Raw genomic sequence first — 21,783 nt, forward strand, 5'->3', positions numbered from 1 at the left:
ATTTATTCTGTGCATAAAGAACAGGAGGAGTAGATTAGGTTCTTTTTATATGACCAAGGTTGGAGAAATTTTCATTGTATGTGTATGGGTGTTTTGCCTGCATTATGTCTGTGTAGCACATGTGTGCCTGTGCCTGAGGAGGCCAGAAGATCATCAGATCCCTTGGAACTAAAGTTAGAGCCGATTGTCTGATGCCATGTATGTACTGGGATTCAAAACTGGGTCCTCTGCAAGTGTACCCAACTGCTGAGCCACCTTTGCAGCCCTGGAAAGGCGGGTCATTCAATTTACTCATTAGTCTTTTCCTTTTAAACATTGAAACGTATCATATGTAGTTGGCATGTCATGCATGTGTAGTATGTAGTGAACTTTTTGGAGTTTTTGGTATCACCAACCAGCCAACAAAGACAAAAAATTAAATTTCTGTCTTGGTTTCTTTTTATATTGCTATGATAAAAATATTTGGCCAAAACAACTTAAGGGAGCAGGGTTTATTTTGGCTCAAAGTTCCAGGTTGCAGACTGCCATGGTGGGGACAACACAGCAGCATAAGCTTAAGCTTAGAGACCTGGTGATGTGACCTCATTCATGAGGCAGAGAGTGGGGAAGACCAAGGCAAACAGCTGCTCAGCTAGCTCCCTTTCCCCGTTTACACAGCACTGAGACTCAGTCCGGGAAGGGTGCTGCCTGCAGGTCTGATTGTCAGGTTGATAGTGAACACTAGTACAGTGTCCAAATCTTTCTTCAAAATGAGTGCTTTCCCCCCCTATTATGAAAATTTAACAAGTATTTTTGGAAGGGGCTCAAATTAATAAATCTCTTAAATTATACCTATTAGTATTTGCTTAGTAAAAAATGAACAGTTTAGGGCCAGGTATAGTGGTGTGCATGCACCTGTAGAGTACTTTGGAGGCAGAGGCAGGTGAATCTCTGTGGTGTAAAGCCAGCCTCGTTCACATAGTGAGGGAAATGAGAGGGCAGACCCAGCTTGACCTCAGAATGGTGAGTGCAGCTTTTTCACCTGAGAGGACTGTACCACAGTCCTTGTTGGAGGGTGTGGGATGTGTCATGTGTCATGTCATGTGCTCGTGGCCTTGAGAGGCCCAGAGATTGCTTTTCTGAACTGTAGGGTGGAAGATAAATCAGGTTCCTGGTTTCTATGATCTCAGAGGTCCAGGAAGTGTAGTGGGGGTTGGCTGCTTTCTGAAATTCTATGGGTGGCAGGAATCTTGAAGCCTTGGGCCTGTTTTGGGCTATGATTTTGGGGTGGGGTATTTTCTTTAGTAAGATGCTGTTTCAAAAACAAACGAACAAACAAACAAAAACAATAAAATGAACAGTTTTTCCAAAAGAGTTTATTCTGGGATAATCATTGCAGAGAGATAAAGAATCCATTGTTGACATAGCAGGGAAGGAGCAGTTAACTACAGCAGCAGGAACACCTAAGAGCTCACTTCTCTAACCTAAGCATTAAGCAGAGACTGAGACTTTAAATACCGCTGTAACAGTCTGTGCGATAGGGACGGACGATATACTTACTGTCTGCTTTGTAACATTTTAATTACTACTGTGGTGTCTGTGTCTATGGAGGTCAGATCACAACTCTTGAGTCAGTTCGCCTTTCTGTGGCTTTGCAGGATGGGGCTGAGGCACCAGACTTTTGCAGCAGCCTCCTCTCCCTCCACCCTCCAGCCATTGAGCTCCCCCATGCACCTGCTTGTTGAAATAGCTCCCACTGTACGGCTCTCACCGTACTGGCTCTGGTGCAGAGGATGATCTCGAACCCCTTGCACTTCTCTTTGCTGAGTGCACCACGGCTGTCTGTGTTAGAGAAATGTCTGGTTCTGCTTGTTTAGAGCTTTTTGACTTTGTATTGATCCAGCTTTTGTCAGAATTTCGTTATCACACTAATTGTGTTTAGTTAGTTGCCAGAGCCTTGTTTGCTTTATCTTATTTTATTTTTTGAATTTTTGATTTTGTTTTGTTTTGAGTCCTGGTTGGCCTGGCACTCCCTCCTATGAAGACCAAGTTGTCTTTAAACATGTGATCCCTCTGGTGGGCCTTCCCAACAGGCTGTGCTCAGTGTCTCTTGAGTGTGCACATGCACCCTGCACCCAGATTTGTTTATTTAATATATGTGATTACACTGTTACTGTCTTTACATACTCTAGAAAGACGACATGGGATCCCATTGCAGATGGCTGTGAGCCACCATGTGGTTGCTGGGACTTGAACTCAGGACCTGTGGCAGAGCAGCCTGTGCTCCTGACTGCTGAGCTGTCCCTCTAGCTGGTGCATGCACTCTTACTCGCTCCTCCCCATCTCCTTTCTCCTCTTAGCCCAGGCAAAGCACTGAGTGAATTGTCTTTTCAGCCCAGGTTCTTTGTTTTTCTTCAGAGGCATCTTTGAGTGTTTCTGTAGGGTGTGGCTCATGTCCTGGAACATAGTATATAACTGTTTGGATGCATACCCACTGCTTGTAGTTGCTGGTTTATGGAGCCATGGTGGCCCAGCCTTAAACCTGTCATTCAGAACCACTAGTGAGCCCTAAATCTGAGCTTGAATTACGAGGAAGGTTTTGTAGTTTTTTTTTTTTTTAAAGATTTATTTATCTATGTATTTTACAAAAATGCGTACTCTACTAGTATGTATAGTTCTATGCCAGAAGAAAGCATCAGATAGAAGAGGGCATCAGGTCCCATTACAGACGGTTGTGAGAAACCGTGTGGTGGCTGGGAATTGAATTCGGGACCTCTGGAAGAGCAGCCAGTGCTCTTAACCACTGAGCCGTCCTCCAGCTCTGGTGCTGTAATTCCTATTCTGTCAGGTTTGCTTTACTTGAATCTTCTGTAGCCCCCGGTTTGTTGAGACTTGTAAAACACTTTATGTGTGGGGTTATTTGTTTGGGGGTGGGGTGGGGTGGGGTGGGGTGGGGTGGGGTGGGGAGTGGCCCATAGGCCTTTGCATCTTTTGGTACAGAGGGATCTCACTTCCTGAACTAAAGGGCTTAGCCTCCTTGAAGCTGATCCGTTTTCTTCTGTGTTTCTAAAGGCGAGGTATAGAATGAACCTCAGGGTAGGTTTATGTACCACCTCATCCCTGATTTCACCTTAGTCTCCTTCTTGCCCTGCAGTTTTTCTGTGTCAAGGAAAAGAGAAGCTTTGTAATACAGTGGGGGATGGATGCAACGGTGGATTCTCATCTTTATACCAAGCTTACTTTTCGAAGGGGAAATGGAACATTGTAGAATAGTACCTAGTTCAGCTGCACTCTAGGTAACCCTTAGCCACTGCTATTGGTATTTAAAGTAAATCATTTTCATTTCTTTTAACCCACCCTGCCTCCCCGTAGATGGATGCAGATATAAATAAATACAAAGATTTCATTTCTGCCAAAGACAGTAAAGAGTTTGTGTAGGCAGATACTATGCATTAAATTGTGTTCTGCAGTCCAGGCTGTCCAGATCTAACCCCTAACTTGATGTTGTGGTGGGATCAGTAAAGACAGGAAGGGGGAAGGGGGGCAAGGGAGAGCAGCTGCCGCTCCTGAGAGGCTGAGCCAGGAAACACCCATGTGCAGGCTCTCACTGGAGACCGAAGGGAGATGAGTTTCTGTTGTAAAGCCTTCAGCCTCCAGCATTCTGTTGTAGCAGCTGATTCATCAACATTCAGTTGATGAGTGTGGAGCACGTTTTACAGAGTTAATATACAAGGCCTTCCCTCAGTAGCTTATGATGGATACTGAGCTTTAGGAGAGTGAAATAGACATTGTACTTCTGTTGGGAGAAGTCGCTATATCTACTGAACAGCCTTCACTGAACTCTGTTTCAGGCCTCACGACTGCCTTATGAAGGAAGCAGGGTATAGTTGTTTTCTGTGGGCCATGAGATCCCTCTGCAGGGAAAGCCTTTGCCGCCAAGCTGGATGATGGCGCTCCTTTATCAGGCTCCACGGGGTGGAAAGGGAAGAACAATCTGCAAGCTGTCCTCTGACCTTTGTGTTTATGTGCACACATGTAAACGCACTTGTACACACACGCACACAAAGAAAACATGAAGAAAATAAGAAGAGGATCAAATCCAGGTCTGGAGAGGTCTGTTGATTGGTTGCCCCGTACACCACTTTTGCAGGCGGCTAACCTCCAGCAGGTGCGCTTTCTGACTTTTCTACCCATCGGTGGTCCCTCACGGGGGACTCCATGCTTGCCATTCTTTTAATTCCTTTGGTTAGAAGAACGAAACATTTGTTTTTAGGCATTGTAGTTGTCTCCTGTTTAGGGAGGAGGCATCTGTGACAGTTCTCATGGGAAATGTACCTGTAGTGATGGAGACACTGGATTTATCATTCTTGGAAAAAAATAGGAACGTAAACTCTTTGATCTGACGGTTAGTTTTGTAATATATAGATTCCTTGAGGTGTCATAATTATAAGAAATGTGATATTTGAATTAGACTCGAGACACTGTTTTTATTTTTCAGGTGTTGAGTATTGCCAATGAGTGATGGGTGTGGGGATGCCTGCTGTGACGTGATAGTTATTCACTAAGGGTGGTTTAAGGGCATTTCTTCAAGTAGATAAAACTTGATTTTTTAAAAAAAGATTTTATTTATTTATTGTATGTAAGTACACTGTAGCTGTCTTCAGATCTCATTATGGATGGTTGTGAGCCACCATGTGGTTGCTGGGATTTGAACTCAGGACCTCCAGAAGAGCAGTCAGTGCTCTTAACCACCGAGCCATCTCACCAGTCCCCAAAACTTGATTGTTAGAAGATAGAAAGTTTAAGCAATTGCAGAGGGGTAAATCCCATAACAGTAAAACAAAACCCAATTCAGATGCTGTTATGCATTCTTAGAGAATTTGGTTCTCTACTAAGTCTGTAGGCTGCCAGGACATTGCATTTGCTCTATTTTCCATTGAAATTTTAACAGAATAAACAGTAACTAGATTTTATTTATGATATTAAAAACTATTCCTTTGAGATTAAAGCTTTAACTTATTTTTTCTTTTAAAAATTTTATTGGGGATAAAATTCCCGTACCAGACAATTTATTTTGAGACCATACAATAATGAATGTGTTTAAAAAACACAGCCACAGAGTTGTACAATCTTTATTACAACACAATTTTTAAAGTATTTATTTATTTATTTATTTATTTAGAGACAGGGTTTCTCTCTGTAGCTCTGGCTGTCCTGGAACTCACTCTGTAGACCAGGCTGGCCTGGAACTCAGAGATCCACCTGCCTTTGCTGAGATTAAAGGTGTGCACCATCACTGCCCCCTAAGAATAGATTTGTATACAGTGCTTTTTGGTGTCTTAGAGAATATGCCTCCACAATCTTCACATGTTCTCTGTAAGGACAGAACTAAATTCATGCTTCAGAACCATAGCCTGCACTGACTACATGCTCACGCTTAGCTCTTGCTTTCAGTGCTCTGACTCAGGGAGTTGCCTATTAAACCCTTCAGTGCCTGATGATTCCCTTCAGGGTATGATCCAGTGATTACGAACAGCATGTGGAAATGCGGTATAGTCTGGAGAAATTGTGGCTTTCCCCAAGCATTGGCATGTGGTGGATTCCAAATGTTAAACACAGTTTTTTAAAAAGTGGGGCATCAGGTCCCATTACAGATGGTTGTGAGCCAACATGTGGATGCTGGGAATTGAACTCAGGACCTCTGGAAGAACAGTTAGAGCTCTTGACTTTTTTTTTTTTAAATGCCAGAAAGGAAAAAGACGACGACAGTTGCCAGGACTCAGATTCAGAGCCCTGCATATGCCAGGTGCAAGATCCCTACCACTTAGCGTCTCTGCTGATTCTTGTGTTTGCTTGTCACTTACTAGTCAGTCATTCATCTCTTCAAGTGTGTGCACATGCATGTGGGCGAGTGTGTCACAGTGTGATTATAGAAGTTGGAGGAAAACTTGTGAGATCAGTTTTCTCTTTTCACTTAGCTGTGCATGGGCCTGAGGATGGAGCTCAGGTCACCAGGTTTGCCCAACAATCAGTCACCTTTTGCTTGATGAACCATATCATCCCCCCCTTCATGCGTGTGTGTGCGTGTGTGTGTGTGTGTGTGTGTACACACATACATACCCTACTCTTGTTTGTTTGTTTTTCTTAATATTTTTTGAGACTGGGTCTTACAGTGTAGCCTGGCTAGCATGAAACTCAGTAGGAACACCAGGCTTGCTTTGAACTCACAGGGATCCATCCACCTGCTTCTTCCTCCTAGTGACAGGTTGGTACTCCTGGGTTTTAGATGGCTCTTATTTAACGTAGCCTGCTTTGAATCCTCTGTCTCTACCAAGGAAGAGTGACAAGGAGCTCTTGGTTCTCCTCCCTCCAGCTTCCAGGTTCCCCCTGCCCAGCAGGAGCCTAACATAATAATCACATAACTTGAATTCCTAGATATAGAGGTGTTAGTGGGATTAGGAAAGTTACTTTTATTTTGTAGGTAACAATTTTCATCACTGTATACCTGGAGTCTTAAGTGAACATTTTAATCTCAAACCAGGAAAGCATTCATAAAATAAGTGATTGCAATAATTTTTCTGTAAAATTCAACTAGATGGGTTATTAAAGTTGGTACAAGGACAGTTTTTTATAGTCGCTCAGAACAGAAACTTGATTGTGTAGGCTAAGCAATTCCAAAGGCTGTGCTTGTTAGCACAATTTATATTGAATTTAGAAGAATTTATCCTATCAGAGTCCATAAATTATCAGTCAAGAAATGAGCATACAAGACTGGCGTTGTGCACACTGTTTGTACTCTCAGGAAAGGAACAAGTCCCTGTCACACGGAGCAAAGCCCTTGGGTGAGGAAGACAGAAATCCCTATCTTATCAGTGGCCTGAAGTCAGCCCAGCTCACGGGGACTTTGGAGGCTGCAATGACAGAGGAGCTGTGGAAGTCTTTGCTGTGGCGTTGATAGTACTTACTGGCTTATTATTAATAATTATTATTATTAATTATTATTAATTATTTAAAAAATAACCTAGTTATTTGAAAACCTAGTTGGATTATTGTAGTTGCCCAAGTCTTCCAATAAGGATGAGGATTCTCCTTCATCCTGGGCCTACATCCCTTATAGCCTTAGAATTCCAACCAAGGATGCTCTTTCTTATTTCTACGGAAACATTGAGACGTGTGTCTGTGGGAGTCATACGGCTGACTGTTGTTCTATGGTAGAGTCTGTGAGTCTTTGCCTAGGTGTAAGGTCATGTCAGTTCTTAAAAACACACACATGCAAGGGGGGGGGTGGAGAGGGAGAGGGGGAGGGAGGGAGGGAGGGATGGGGGGAGAGAGAGAGAGAGAGAGAGAGAGAGAGAGAGAGAAGAGCGCGAGAGCTCGAGACCAAGAGAGAGACCTGTATAGATTGATATACAGCCTTATAATTTTGCTTATAAATTTAAAAGCACATTTTAATCTGTGGTCAAATTTAGGCATGGACTTTAGGTTTTACCTTTCATTTTGTATTTATGGGGGAAATAGAATAATATAGAGAATGATTACGCCAAGTGAATATTTGCCTTTTTGCCATAATGTTAGATATTCTAAACTTAAATATTTACTATGGCAAATAAAGCCTAGTTAAAGTGAAGGTCCGAGTTATCTTACTCTTTAAAACAAATAGGTGAGCAGTGGCTTCTAAAACCCTTGACTCCGATCACTTGACAAGAATATCATGGAAATATTCCTGGTTATTGTAAATAATTTACTATCTGAATAGTTGCCCATGAGATGGCTATAATTTGTTCCTTTTGTGTAGTGTTCCTGCCTGGCTATGGCTGTGCTGCCTGCCCACTGCAAGTCTTTGTCCCCAGCTTTCTGCTGTAGTTGCTCCGTCTTCTAGTTTGTTTTTCTTTCTGGGTGGTTTCTGTTAGGGAAGTTGGGGAAGACAAATGGTTTTAAAAGCCTAAGAAATCTATTTCTTGGCAATTCCCCATTTTTACTATTTGTTTGTGTCAGTGCTTATAATTATTTTATGAAGTGTTTTCAGATTTTTATTTTTATTTTGTTCTGTTTTATTTTTTTCTCCCATTCTCTGGCTGCCCAGGTAGAAGGTTAAGCCTTTGAAAAATTTAATCTGTATTTTAACATTTGTTTGTTTGTTTGTTTTTCAAGACAGGGTTTCTCTGTAGCCCTGGCTGTCCTGGAACTCACTTTGTAGATCAGGCTGGCCTGGAACTCAGAAATCCGCCTGCCTCTGCCTCCCAAGTGCTGGGATTAAAGGTGTGCACCACCACGCCTGGCATATTTTAACATTTGTACAGGATGCTTTAAAAAGAAAAATCAACCAACCAACCAAACACGTATCAAAGCAGAATGTGGGACTTTTATATTTCTGGCTCTTATATTATTGAGAAGTGATGTGCATGTGTATATATTTTTGTGTATATATATATGTGTGTGTGTATATATATTAGTATACACATACATTCATACATATGCACGTGCCCAATCTTTTCTTGGATTGTAATGTTCTTAGTTTGCAATTTCTAAGCTGAGCTGGATATGAGCAGTGGATAAGGGTACTCTCACTTCTAAATCAGGACCTGACTTCACTCTTGAGGGGGTGGTATAATCCTTTCTTTCCTTTTATCCTGATTTGTCCCCCTTCCTCCCAAGACCCATTTAAGCAGAGCTGTTACCTTTTACAGACTATATCCTTTTTGCCTTGGAGCCCACAGTTTTGGTCCCCTGCCTGTTCAGCTTAGATCCCCCTAGACTCTTCCACCACCACCCCTCCTTTTAAATCCATATCCTTTTCTGTTTTGTTCTTAAATTATTCCTTACTGCTTGTCAAATCCTACCCCAGGGTAAGTTTGTTTTCCACACCATCACTTAGGTTTGCTCATTTTCTCAGATTCACAAGGTCGTTGGCTAGAAGTCACTCATGCTTTGTCTTCTGGTGACAGGTGCTGCTGGCCCTTTTTGCTCTGGCACCATTAGTATCTGGGACTTGAGGGCGAAGAGAAGTCAATGCTCTAGAGAAACAGAGCGCAGACGCTCAGTGTGTTTCTGCTTGTGATAAAAGAATAACCCAAAGAATAGTAATCACTGAGCAAGGACAAGTTCATCTTACTCCCCTCATTCCCACTGGCTCTGTCCCTTGGGGGAGGTCTTCTGCATGCACCTCTTCTCCGATGTCTTTTACGTTCTTCCCAGGTTCATGTTTTAAAGCTTCTACCATTGTGTTACATCATGAAGACTTTATAGTTCAGGTTGTTTGTCTTTTGAGACAGAGTTTCTCAGTAGTCTTGGTTGGCTTCAAACTTGCAGAGATCCACCCTCCTCCTCCACCCTCCTCCTCCACCTCCCTCCTCCTCCACCACCACCACCACCACTCCTGGCTCTTGTTCAGAAACTTGGGGACAGTTTTATAAAGGATGTAAGCTCAGAGCCATGAGTTCTTCTGTGCCTTTCTTCCCCTGTATAAGACTCCCGTGATAATCAACTCAATGGCAGGTCACATTGGTGTAATGCTCACGGAGTGCTTTGTAGTGTTGTAACATCTTGAGAAAAAGCAATGGAAAACACATGTTCTCAAAAGCTTCAGTCTTACAGGGAAGCAGAACTCTGCCAACCATCTTGTTTTATACATACATAAGTAGCTTACCAACTTTGTAGAAATCAAGGCTCTGCTTTTATGATGCAGGAAAATGGGCAGTCTCCTGCACCACCACAGGACTGTTGAATAGGATCACTAGAGTCCTCTGAGACTGGGTAAATTCATGAGTTTTTCAGATTGTCATTGCTTACAACTTGTCTGTCAGAGACTCTCAGCTCTGCTTTTAGAGTGATAGGGGAATATGTTCAGGCATCAGAGGCACTTGGTATGGGAAGGAGCATTTATAAAGAAGGGGTGCTGAGCATGGAAGGTAATGGACCTTGAGACAAGATCACAGATATGGCTACCTTGGATACAGTGTAGTGGGGGGAATGCAGCTGTGCTCGTTTGTCCACAGGTCAAGTTGTGGAAATTGCTGAAAGAATGGAAGACAAGAGATTCAGATTGCCATGGGACTCTCTGGCTTTCTCCTTTGAATGATAATCTGTTGCCTTTTCGAGAGACAGCAGTAAAGTGCCAGGGTTCACTGGAAGCAATTAGGGGGGATTAAAAGAGAGTAGTTTGCTGATGAAATAGGATTCTTAGTATCTTTTTCTACATGCATTCCTCTCTATATCAGTGGAAATGGACTTTCTGTAGTGACAAACATGTTCTGTCTGTGATATGGTAGCTGCTGGACGCACATACTTGGCTGGAAATGACTTAAAAATTGGGAAGTGTGATCAAGGAACTGGTTTATACATTTTGTTTAATTAACTCCATAGTCTTGTAGCTGGTAACCCAGCTATTTTTCATCACAGCCCTAGAGTGACCTTGATTCAGTGACTTGACCCTGAATGAGTGACATCTGAGACAGTCTCTGTTGTGGACACTTCTTTTATTATTGTATTTCCTTTTAGAGAAATTTGAGATGAAGGAGGAGCATAAAAGTATTATTATGTGTGAGATTGGGAGCTACTGCTTACTTAAGATAAAACCGCAGAGTAGCCTTTTAAAGGTATTTAAGAAAAGAGAGCTGGAGGTAGATAGTGCCGTTGGTAGTAAGAAGACTGCTTGTGTAGCAGGCACAGAGCCCTGGATCTCCTCCCATCACTGCATAAACTGAATGTAAATCTACAATCACAGCTCTTGGAAAGCAGAAGCAGGAGGATCCCAAGTTCATGCCAGCTGTAATCACATCGTGAGCTCCACATCTCAAAAAGCAAGAAACAGGCTGGAAGATGACCTAGTGACGAAGAACACTTGCTGCTCTTGCACAGAACCTAGGTTTGGTTCCCAGTGCCCACATCAGGCAGCTTATAACTGTCTGTAACTCCAGTTCCAGAGGATCTTAAACTCTCTATCAGGCCTCCTTCGGCATAGCACAAATAGACAACAGGCACACAAACATACATATAAATGAAGATAATTTTTTAAAGAAGGCTCAAAAACTGTCAATGAGAACCGTATCAGTTTACCTTCAGAATTTGTGCTCTTTGATTATGAAAGAGGAAAACTTGCTAGTGGCTGTTTTAGTTAGGGTTTTACTGCTGTGAACAGACATGACCAAGGCAAGTCTTACAAAAAACCCAACATTTAATTGGGGCTGGCTTACAGGTTCAGAGGTTCAGTCCATTATCATCAAGGCAGGAACATGGCAGCATCCAGAAAGGCATGGTGCAGGAGGAGCTGAGAGTTTTACATCTTCATCCAAAGGCTGCTAGTGGAAGACTGTCTTCCAGGCAACTAGGGTGAGGATCTTATGCCTACACCTACAGTGACACACCTGTTCCAACAAGGCCACACCTCCAAATGGTGCCACTTCCTGTTTCAAGAATATACAATCCATATATACAGTGGCTAATGAAAAATGAAATCTAATGAATTACACTCAATCAAATGTTTGTGTGCTTTCAAGGTACATATGGCCTACGGCTTTAAATAGACCATGTTTTTTTAGGCTAAGGGAAGTTGACTTGTGGCTAGGAGGGTCTTTTAGAGGAGTGAAGGCAAGTTTCTTACTAGGAAAGTAAATGTCCTGGAGACTTCTGCTGAGGTCCACTGGAGAGTCTTTTTTTTTCTTTTTTCATTTTCTTTTTTTCTTTTTTTTTTTTTTTTAAAGAATTACTATTTTATTTATATGAGTATACTGTAGCTGTCTTCAGACACACCAGAAGAGGGCATCAGATCCCATTACTGATGGTTGTGAGCCACCATGTGGTTGCTGGGAATTGAACTCAGGACCTCTGGAAGAACAGTGAGCCATCTCTCCAGCCCTGCACTGGAGATTCTTGACAGCTGGTTCTATAGGTGGGAACCACAAAGTTCCTTACCATTGCTGGTTTATAGAGATTGTCTTCTCACACCTGTAGGGCGTGTGCCATTATCTTCATTTTGTCTTAGGGAAAGAGGGAAGGGGCAAGCCCAAACACAGGATGTTCCCAGGAAGGCTTGTGTTGGTGAGTTGGGAAGGAAGAACAACCACAGTAGCCTTGTCTTGAAGGAAGAGTCAGTATTTTATATATGAGCTATGGAATGAAAATATTAAAACAAGATAGAAGACAGATAGCTGTTCTATATAAAGTCTTAAGAATTGGGGCTCGAGGTGGGTGGGGTAGTCTTCTGCCAGTTTTCTGTGTCTGATAGAGGAGCCCCGCAACGGTTCCTTGCATGCTACCCTCTCTGTTCTATGAGACAGTCCTTTGGTTGGTTTGAAGTTGGTTCTGCCTTTTCCCCTGGTGAAGGGTGTGCCAGAGGTAGTCTCACTGGCTTGATACCTAAGGTTGACATTTGGATTAAAGTCTTTCCTCTTAAGGACTCGATGTCCTATTCCCCTCAGTAGTTTGGTGGCTGCTTATGCGTTTACTTATTTGTTGTCTGTAGGGATTGAATCCAGAGCTTAGCACATGGTAGGTAAGCGTTCTATGCAGAACGATACTTTTTCCTTTTGGTTCTTTTCAGACAGACATGGTAGCCTAGGTTAACTTTGAACACATTATCTGCTGAATGGCAGGGGTTCAGGTATGTGCTCTCTTTCGTTATAGTAAGAAAAAAAAATCTGGCTTGCCATGTAGGAGTGGTGTTTTTTTTTGTTTTTTTTTGTTTTGTTTTGTTTTGTTTTTCCTTTTAACAGAGTCATTCTTCAACACAGCTGTTTAAATGGAGCCAGCAATGTGCTAGCAAAGGCCAGTTGACCCTGTTTGTTACCTTTTCAAACCTGTTCAGTGGGTGGGTAGTCACATGGGGATTTGGTGGGTATCTAGGAGTCAAATCCACCAAGCACTTTTCAGATTGCTTCTCTTCCTGCTCCTCTTCTTCCTGGGTGACCAATGGCAGTGACCATTTGTAAACTTTAGAATGTGGATGCAGCAGCTGGGATTTCCGAAGGTTTTCATTTTGTTGATGACCAATGTGAAAGTGTTCTTATCTGTGACCTTCTGAGGCTTTTGTATGACAGCTTACAAAGTAAATATTAAGGGATATTTATAAATGATGTGTGCTGTACTCAACTTTACCTGGTTTCTTTGGTTTTTGGTTATTTAGAAACAGGGTCTCACTATTTATACCTGGCTTTCCTGGAACTCACTTTGTAGAATATGGCTTTGAACGCACAGAGATCTACGTATTCCTGCTTCCTGGTTAAAGGCATGCACCAACATGCCAGGCTACACACAGGTTTTTGATAATAATATTGTGCTTGCTAGTTTGGGGTTACCTGTCAGGACTGATATTTTTTAACTAATTGTCTGTCTGTCTGTCTGTGTGTTTTCCTGAGCAATCTGGCTTGGAGAATGTGTACGTTTTCTGTGCTTTGTTCTGTGCTTGGTGTCTCAGGCACAACATCCACTCATCTGGCTTTATTTCCCCTGGGTCTCCAAAATATTTTTCTGTTCTTGTCTTTTTTGGAGTCAGATTGTATTTTCTGCTGTGTGATAGTGAGAGCCTGATAGCAGGCAGCGTCCCACCCACACCCCATGCTTCCTTCTTTCTTACCTGATTGGACTTCTGTTATTACTTTGTTTACCTTCAGCATTTCAAATTCCAGACAGGTCTGGGTTCCACCAGGCTGATGGCCAAGCCTTACATTTGCAGGACATGTTTATGGTGTCAGAGACTATAGAGTACTGCATTGTTGCTGATCCCAGTAGAGAGCAGAATTCACTATGTGAAGGGTTTGGAAATGGGGCTCCTCAAAGTGCTTTGAAAATCTTCTTATCTACTGTTGATGATGTCTGTACTTTTTCCACAGACAAGAGCTAGCTTTTCATTTTATTTTCTTCATAAGTCTACAATTCTTTGTACTCTGAGATACTCCTTACATACTCTGTATCTTTTTATTTTGTCAAAATATTTGAAGTGACAAGCCCATAGGGAAGACAGCATAAACCATACCTAGCTGGTTAAAAAATAGCATAAATTACTGATTACTGCAAATGGCACGGTGTCTATCTAGGTGGCTAGTCATACTGTCCATTGGTTTGGAGTTTGTGAAGTAGATTAGGGGAGAGCAAGGAAAAGGTCTGTGCATTTCCCAAGTCTCATGGACATGATCGGATTAACGTGAACCAAAAGTGACAGTTGCCCATTGAACGCTTTCCCCACAAAGTGCTGTGTGTTGGTGTGTGTGAGAATTTTCTTGAAAATGCTGCATGGCTCTGCTCCTGTTCCATTTCAGTCCTCACTACAGGCCGCTTGTCTGTTGTTTTGGTAGTTTATGTTCTGAAGTGTTGCCTGCATTTTCCAGCTGCCCTTAAAGCTCACCAGAGCCTGAAGCTCTTCAGTGTGCATTTACATTGGGCAATAAACGGGGCATCTGGTAATTTTGTGATTGGTTCTAGCGTATGGAATGAATACTAGCTTAAAGGTTTAATTTTGAGGAAGTTGATCAAGGATACTTAGCTTTGAACAGTTGGGATCCAGGCTGTATTTAATTACCGTATCTGTCCATTTTTTATGTTGCACTATATGAGATCAAAGCTTAGAAAGAGCTGTGTGGTATTGATTAAGCCTGTCAGCACAAGGCCTGTGCCCATCTTGTTGGGAGATCTGCTTGTCCTGTTCTGCTGCTCTAACTTTCCATGGCAACTGAGGCTGGTCTGCATCTCCATCTTCCTGCTCTCTGCTTCCACACCCCAATTACTCAGCTCTCCTCCTTCCTCGCCCCCTCCTCCTCCTCCAGCAGTAATTAGGTGGTTTAGATTGGTAAGGACATAGCTGGGTTTGTTTTTTGTTTTGTTTTGTTTCATTTTTTAAACCTTGAAAAAGAAATTAAAATGAAATTATCTTTTAATGATAATGTTCAGTTCTGTGAATGAGGGAGCACTCTCTTTGTTTGTTTGCTTTATCAAGACAGGGTTTCTATATGTAACAGTCCTGGCTTTGTAGACCAGGCTGGTCTTGAACTCAGAGATCCAACTGCCTCTGCCTCCTGAGTGCTGGGATTAAAGGCACCACACCTGGCAAGAGGATCTCTCTTAACTTAGTGATACTAACAGCCTATGTTAATAATTTATAGATAGCAAGGTGATGACTTGCTTAAACCTTAAAGCTTATGGGAAAAGCTGTACCTTTGTAGGTGCTATTAAACTAAAGGTAACATTTAAGGCCACATTCTGCTGATGTAATCTCGGATGCTTTAATATAAAATGTTCGCAGCATTACCTTTTCTCCACTCTTCAAAGAAACATTATTTTTCTCCTTTTGGCACTTATCTTTTGGCATCCGTTGTCTTACAAGTCGATGGTGTTTGAAGTGACAGCGTCTTCTCATGAAGGTGCTTTAGGAAGGAGCTACATTTTCGTTGGAAACGCATGATGTGGCCTTGTAACTGGCTGCTTTAAAATCTCAGGGAGTCTGTTTGGAATAGGGGCTAAAGGGGCTTCTCATTGCCTACTGTTAGATGCTGAGCAGGGCTGGGGTCTGCTCTCTGTGAGGCATTTCATCATCCTATAAAGCTAGGAGTCATAAACAAATCACTGCTGTCATGAGAAGGGTGAGTTTGTTCTTGGATTCTAGGGTAGACATTAAAAGTTCCTCCATCAGGAGGAATCTAGACTTGCCGCCTTCCTGATGCTTTTAACACTGATTACCGATTCCCGGTTCCTTCACTCCTGCAGATCTCTGGCAAAACACCTGATCTAAGGCAGTTGCCACCTTTCTTCCTATTTTGTTAAGTCTGACTTATTGATACTTACTTTAAGTTATTGTGTTAATTTTATTTCGACAGTAGACATGGAAAATGGAAATACAGTGGGCTTAATGTTTTGGGTCAGAAGCAAAGTATAGCTCAGGCTGCACATCTTAGGAATAGTCCTGTTGATACCAGGCAGGCAGTCGAAGCCTTAGCTGATGTTCTAGGAGGCTGGCTGGCTGTCCTGGGCGTAATTTTGCCGTTCCGGTAGGAATGGGAGTGCTCCCAGCAGGAAGCAGGTGACAGTACAGCCGGCATACTCAGCTCTACTCCTGAGGTGTGTTTCCACATTAGCCACTCTATTCTTTTAAAATTGGCGTAGAGCCATTTAACCCACAGGTCCTGCTCATCCTCCTTCAGGGTCTAGCCTCCACACCCCTCAAGTGCTGTTGTCACTGTGATTGGTTTATACTGTGCTGGGGAGCCAACCCAGGACTTGAAGGATATTACCCAAACACTGTACTAACTGAGCTGCACCCAAGCCATTAACCTGCTCTTTACTGTTACACATCACTTTTAGCCTGTTCCTGTTTACTAAATAACTTCTACTGTTGAATAATTTACATATAGATTTTTTTTAGAAAAAATTTAATTAAAGGTATCAGGTATTTACAAACTGTCTTCATGAATATTATGTCAACTTTGCTGCATTTCACTCAATCATTTCGGATTCAGCTTGTACACCAGTTTTTATATCACTGTTAAACCTACCACCATGTCTCACTTTGTTTTCTTGGGTTGGCATTTCACTTGTGTGCGTGAATACACATGTGCATGTAGAGGCTTGAGGACCCCCTGGGGCACATTTGCCAGCGCTCTCCAGACTTCTCCCTTATATTGTGTGCACATCTATAGTGCATGCTGTGGTGGGTGGGTGGGGGTGTGCGTGTGTGCGTGTGTGCTCCCTGGGGATGGGTGCTCCTGTCACAGCACACATGTGGAACTCAGAGAACAGCTTTCACTTTATTTTCTCCTACCATGTGGGGTTCCAGGCTTCAAATTCAGGTCATCAGAGTTTTGTGGCAAAACTCTGATGAGTTTAATGGCTTTTAACAGTCACTTGCCCTGGCCATTTTGTCTGGTTTGTTTGAGACAGTCTTATCACTGTCTGGGATTGGCCCAGTAGGCTAGGTTAGATGCCAGAGAATCTCAAAGATCCTGGTGTTTCTGCTTTCCCAGTCCTAGGACCGGCAGGTGCGCTGTCAGCCCATGCAAGGCTGATGCTGTCTTCCCAGCCCATGATTCTGCTTTACACTTAGGTGTTTGCCATTAAGTAAGTCTTCACATCTTCACCCAGGGTCTCAAAATACACGAAAGCTGGTTTCACAGTCTTTTAACACTTTTTATTTTGCTGTGTGAGATTCATTCAAGCAGTTTTTCTTCTTTAATTTTTCTAACTTGGCTAAAGTTTTCATTTGGGCAGCTGTTGTATTTCCCTGAGAAACAGCAGGGGGAAATGTTTCTATCCAATATATCTTTCTCCAGTGGGAACCAGCCAGGACTGGAGCTGCCTGGATTTTATTAAGTGTAGCATTTGGTAACAACATTAATCTGGAGTTTGTTCATAGGCCCTTGTTAAGTATGAGAGTTTCTCTGTGAATAGACTGGTGTATTGTTTCCATGTCCGGGTTTCCAGTGACATCCTGATACACACTTCCCATCACCCTGCCATTGCAGATGCCATGGCTCCCCCTCCCCCAGTCCCCTTCACAAACTTACTGGCTTGCCCATAATACCCTATTTGTTTCAGGTTTGTTTTTTGTTTTTTTCTCCTTCTCTTTCCCTTACCCATTTTTTCTTATTATGATTCTTCTGCCTCCACCTCCCAAGTGCTGTGCCATCGTGCCTGGTTTATGCAGTGCTGGAAGCTTTGTGTGTGCTAAGTAAAGGCCAGCCCCAGTGTAGTCTTTTCTACCCTGACTGTTATTCCTGATAGTTTATTTTAATACCGCTGGCCCTGATCCTGTGCTGAGGACTGCTAGCTAGGTTTATATGTAAGCCAGAGCTTTCTGACCTTTTCCCGTGCCTGTGTCTTATCTGTGAGGCATCTGAAACCCAACACCTAATAAATTCCCCTTTTTTCTCCTTGAATGGGGACTGAACTTAGTTCCTGTTGCTTTCAGGGCAAACATTTCACCAGCTGAGCTATTATTTCTGCAACCTTATGTTTTTCTTTCCCTTTCTTAGTGTTCTCATTACAGTTGTGCTATGGAAACAGTGCTTCAGAATTCTTTCCTGCGTTCAGACCAGGGACTTGGCTTATAGGCATTTGACTTCTCTTTCCCTTGACTTCTCATTTTCTCCTGAGTTGGGCATCAACAGAAGCCCTTCCTTGCTCCAGAAGCAGAATGGGTCACCAAAGGAGTGCTTGCTCCTAATAACCTTCAGATTCTTGGGATGTTTGCTTTTATTTTCCTGATTCAGCTTGAGACATCTGTATAATTACTGTTTCAGGCAGTTCAGTTTATTTTAGAGAACAAAGAACATGGCACATTAGAGTGTTTGTAATGCTGTTGCCCCTACCCCACAGCTAGCAGAACAAGGAAGTAATGGTGTTAGGTCTATGGATTCCATATTAGTCAGGCATAATTTTGAATAAAATAACACAGGTATTTAAGTTCTCATTTGTGGGCAAATTTGTTTCCCAGAGATGATGTGGTGATATCTGGAGAGGTTTTTCTTTTCTTTTTGTAATGCTGATCAGAACTTGGGGTTGTGCTAGCAGAACCTAAATGGGTATAAGACCGTGACTGCTCCTAAGCATCCAATATGCACAGCGCACCCCCTCCCACATACACACAAAGAAATATCTAGTTCCAGTTCTTGAAGGCACCACTGCAGAAAAACTTTCCTTTACACTGAACTGTGAATTTTTCTTCTTGGGCTGAATAGAATAAACAGCTATAGGCAGTGTACAAAGCAACACAGGTCTGTATGTAATGACCAAAGGCTTCCCATTTGAAGGTGTGACATGGGGCTGGGGAGATACGGTGCTTGCTGCATGAGCCTCAGCGTTCTTGTAAGAAGCCAGGTGTGGCAGTGCGATATCCAGTCCTAATCCTCGATCTGGGATGCAGATGGATTTTAAAGTTTACTGGCTTGCTGGTCTTGCTGAGTCAGTGAGCTCCAGGTTCAGTAAGAGAGCTTGTCTCAAAAATACGGTAGAGATCAACTAAAGAAGCACATGATGCCAGTGTCTGTCTAGTCTCCATGTGTACTGACATGGAACATGTGTATACACAGAGACACACAAATGTACACATACATGTGCATGTACACACATATACAAAACCTTTGAGGTTTTAAATTTGTTATTGGAAATATGCTAGGACATTTCTTCCTCGAACGTTTCTGCTTCAGTTTATGATGATAAAATTGTTCCTCTGTCTTCAGTTTTATTCATGTGTATGAGGGTTTTGTCTGCATGTTTGTCTGTACACCGTGTGTATGGCTTGTGCCCAGGGAAGCCAGAGGAGAGCAACTGATCCCCTTAAACTGGAGTTACAGAAAGTTAGGAGCTGCCTGTCACGTGGGTATTGGAAATTGAGCCTGGGTTCTCTGAAAGAGTGTTCTTAACTATGGAGCTATTCTCTGGCCCCTAAAATACATAGTTTTAAAATTTTAGTAGAGCTGTTAATTGTATGCTAAGGTTTGCTCTTTTATCTTTAGGGAGGAAATTAAGGTTTTCTATTTGATACTCTATCAGACTTAGTTCTCGAAATTCTCTTAAGGCCTGTTTAGAACGTGCCATTCAGTGTCTTGCCTTCCTGTGTATGAAAGCAAAAGCTTTTGCCAAGGCTTCCTGCTACAAAGGCTCCTCTTTGCATTTGACTCCTTTGTTCTGGGCATTGACATTGGGGCCTTCAGTAAGCCCTGGATTCTGAGAATTGAGTGTACAAAACTCCCAGAGGGATTGATGGTGTTCCTGGTTACTGACCACACAGGTAGAGAATTGCTGCCTCACTGGGATGGTTAGGTTTGGCCAGATGGACCAACCTTACACCACATCAGTTTCAGACGGGAAAGTTTTCCTTCTCACCTGCTGAGTCCATGTCTCAGTGTCACTTGGCAGCTCATCAGTGACTCCTGGCATGTGTTGAGGCCTTCTCCACAGCAGGATGCTGCTTATGAGAGTGCCTGATTCCTCACACTGTGAATACAAGTGTCAGAGTAACATTTCCTTCTCTGGAGTCTAAGTCATTACATTTTCTTTCTCAGGCATGCTGGTATAGAAGAGAACAGGAAAAGAGAATTGATTTCCCTTTGAAAGCAAGTCACGCAGCTATAGCAGCTCACCTGTGCCTTCCTGTTGCATGTGGGGCTGCAGCTGTTTTTCTGGCACTAAGGCCTTCCAATTCAGACTATTCATTTTTATTTTTTGAGACAGGGTCTCTAGTCCTTGCTGTTCTGGAGTTTGCTGTGTAGACTGGAAGGCCTCAAACTCAGAGATCTGCCTGCCTACTGCCTCCCAAGTGCAGGGATTAAAGACATGTGCCACCATACCTAGCTCCCCTTGTTTTTAAATGAGAATGCTAAAACAGTTTCTGACATTTATTTTTATTACACTTAATTATGTTTATTATTTTTATTTTCATTGGTGTTTTGCCTGCATGTCTGTTTGAGAGTGTCAGATCTTGGAGTTACAGACAGTGTGAGCCGCCGTGTGGGTCTTAGGATTTGAACCTGGGTCCTCTTAAAGAACAGTCAGTGCGCTTAAACACAGAGCCGTCTCTCCAGTCCCCGATGTTTATTCATGCATAGGTGTGGGTGTGCGTGTGTGTGCGTGCGTGTGTGCGCGCTCATGAATGCACAGAGGCGTCAGACAGCCTGGAGCAGGAATTATAAGCAGCCTGACGTGGGTGCTGTGACCAAACTTAGGTTCTCTAGAAGAACAGTATACACTTTTAATTGCTGAACCATCTCTCCTGTTGTTGCTCTCACACTCCATCCCTCCCACCATCGTGGCTAGCCTGAAACTCACTATATAGACAAGCTTTAAAGAGATCTGTCTACCTCTGCCTCCCAAGTGCTAGGATTTAGAGCCATCATCAGGCTTGGTCTGGCATTCAACAACTTATGATGGAAAATAATCCTCACTGCCAGATAACATTGCTGGTTTTCAAAGGTTTTCTTTTTGTTTTTGTTTTTTTTAATTTTAATTTTAATAGTCTGCAACAGCACCGGGTTTTCTTTGCTCACTACATGGGCTAACCTGGAATTTTGGGGCACATAATTTAAAGCAGGATAGCTTTGTGGTGAAGATCTGGCCAGGCATGATGGTGTGCACCTTTAATCCCAGCACTTGGGATGCAGAGGCGAGTGGTTCTCTGTTCAAGGTTAGCCTGGTCTACATATGGTGACCCTTTCTGGAAAACAGACAAACAGAGGTAGGTGAGAGAAGGGATGGGAGTCAGGGAAGATGGGCTCTGGTGGTGGTGATTTAGCCCTCTGGAAGAGCAGTTATATACCGTGTACAAGGTCCTGTGTTTAATCTCAGCATCACAAGTGTGTTGTAGGGTGGGTTGTAAACTAGATGTAAGAAACATCATGTGTGTGATTTTAGTCAGCTTGCTTAGCCCCTTTTTGTGCCTGCTTTTGCTGTTGTGGCATTTCTATAACAGTAACACCTATTGAATTATATAAGGCTATAGATGTTACCATGGCATGGTTTGGTTTAGTTTACACATATTTTTCCTGCATAACTGCTATTTATGGCTGTTTACTCTCAGATGTATCTTGGTTCCAGTGATAAATGAATACTGTTACTCTTGGTACAGTGAAGAAGAAGTGAAACAGAACATTGAGGATGCTTAGTGCCTAGCGGCTGCTCAGTGAGGGAGTGCTGCTGTGAGTTAGCGCCGTCCAGTGTGCAGTGGGATTCCCTGGGCATCTGTTTAATTGGATACCCTTTGCATGATTCAATTCCTCTCATCACCTATAATGCTGTTTTGTTGCTTCTTATGATAGTGTATTATGGCTTATCAGCCAGCTCAAGTACTGCTTCAGTTATTCCCAAGTAAATCTTTTTTTTTTTTTT

General features: G+C 42.7%; 1 protein-coding gene across 10 annotated transcripts in view; it reads left to right on the forward strand.

Moving 5' to 3' along the window:
- Rere (arginine-glutamic acid dipeptide repeats) overlaps positions 1-21,783 on the forward strand; it is a 342,546-nt gene that overhangs the window by 95,158 nt on the left and 225,605 nt on the right. The gene's annotated exons all lie outside the window — the stretch shown is intronic.

This window comes from Mus caroli, chromosome 4, assembly GCF_900094665.2.
Source record: "Mus caroli chromosome 4, CAROLI_EIJ_v1.1, whole genome shotgun sequence".
Taxonomy (NCBI): domain Eukaryota; kingdom Metazoa; phylum Chordata; class Mammalia; order Rodentia; family Muridae; genus Mus; species Mus caroli.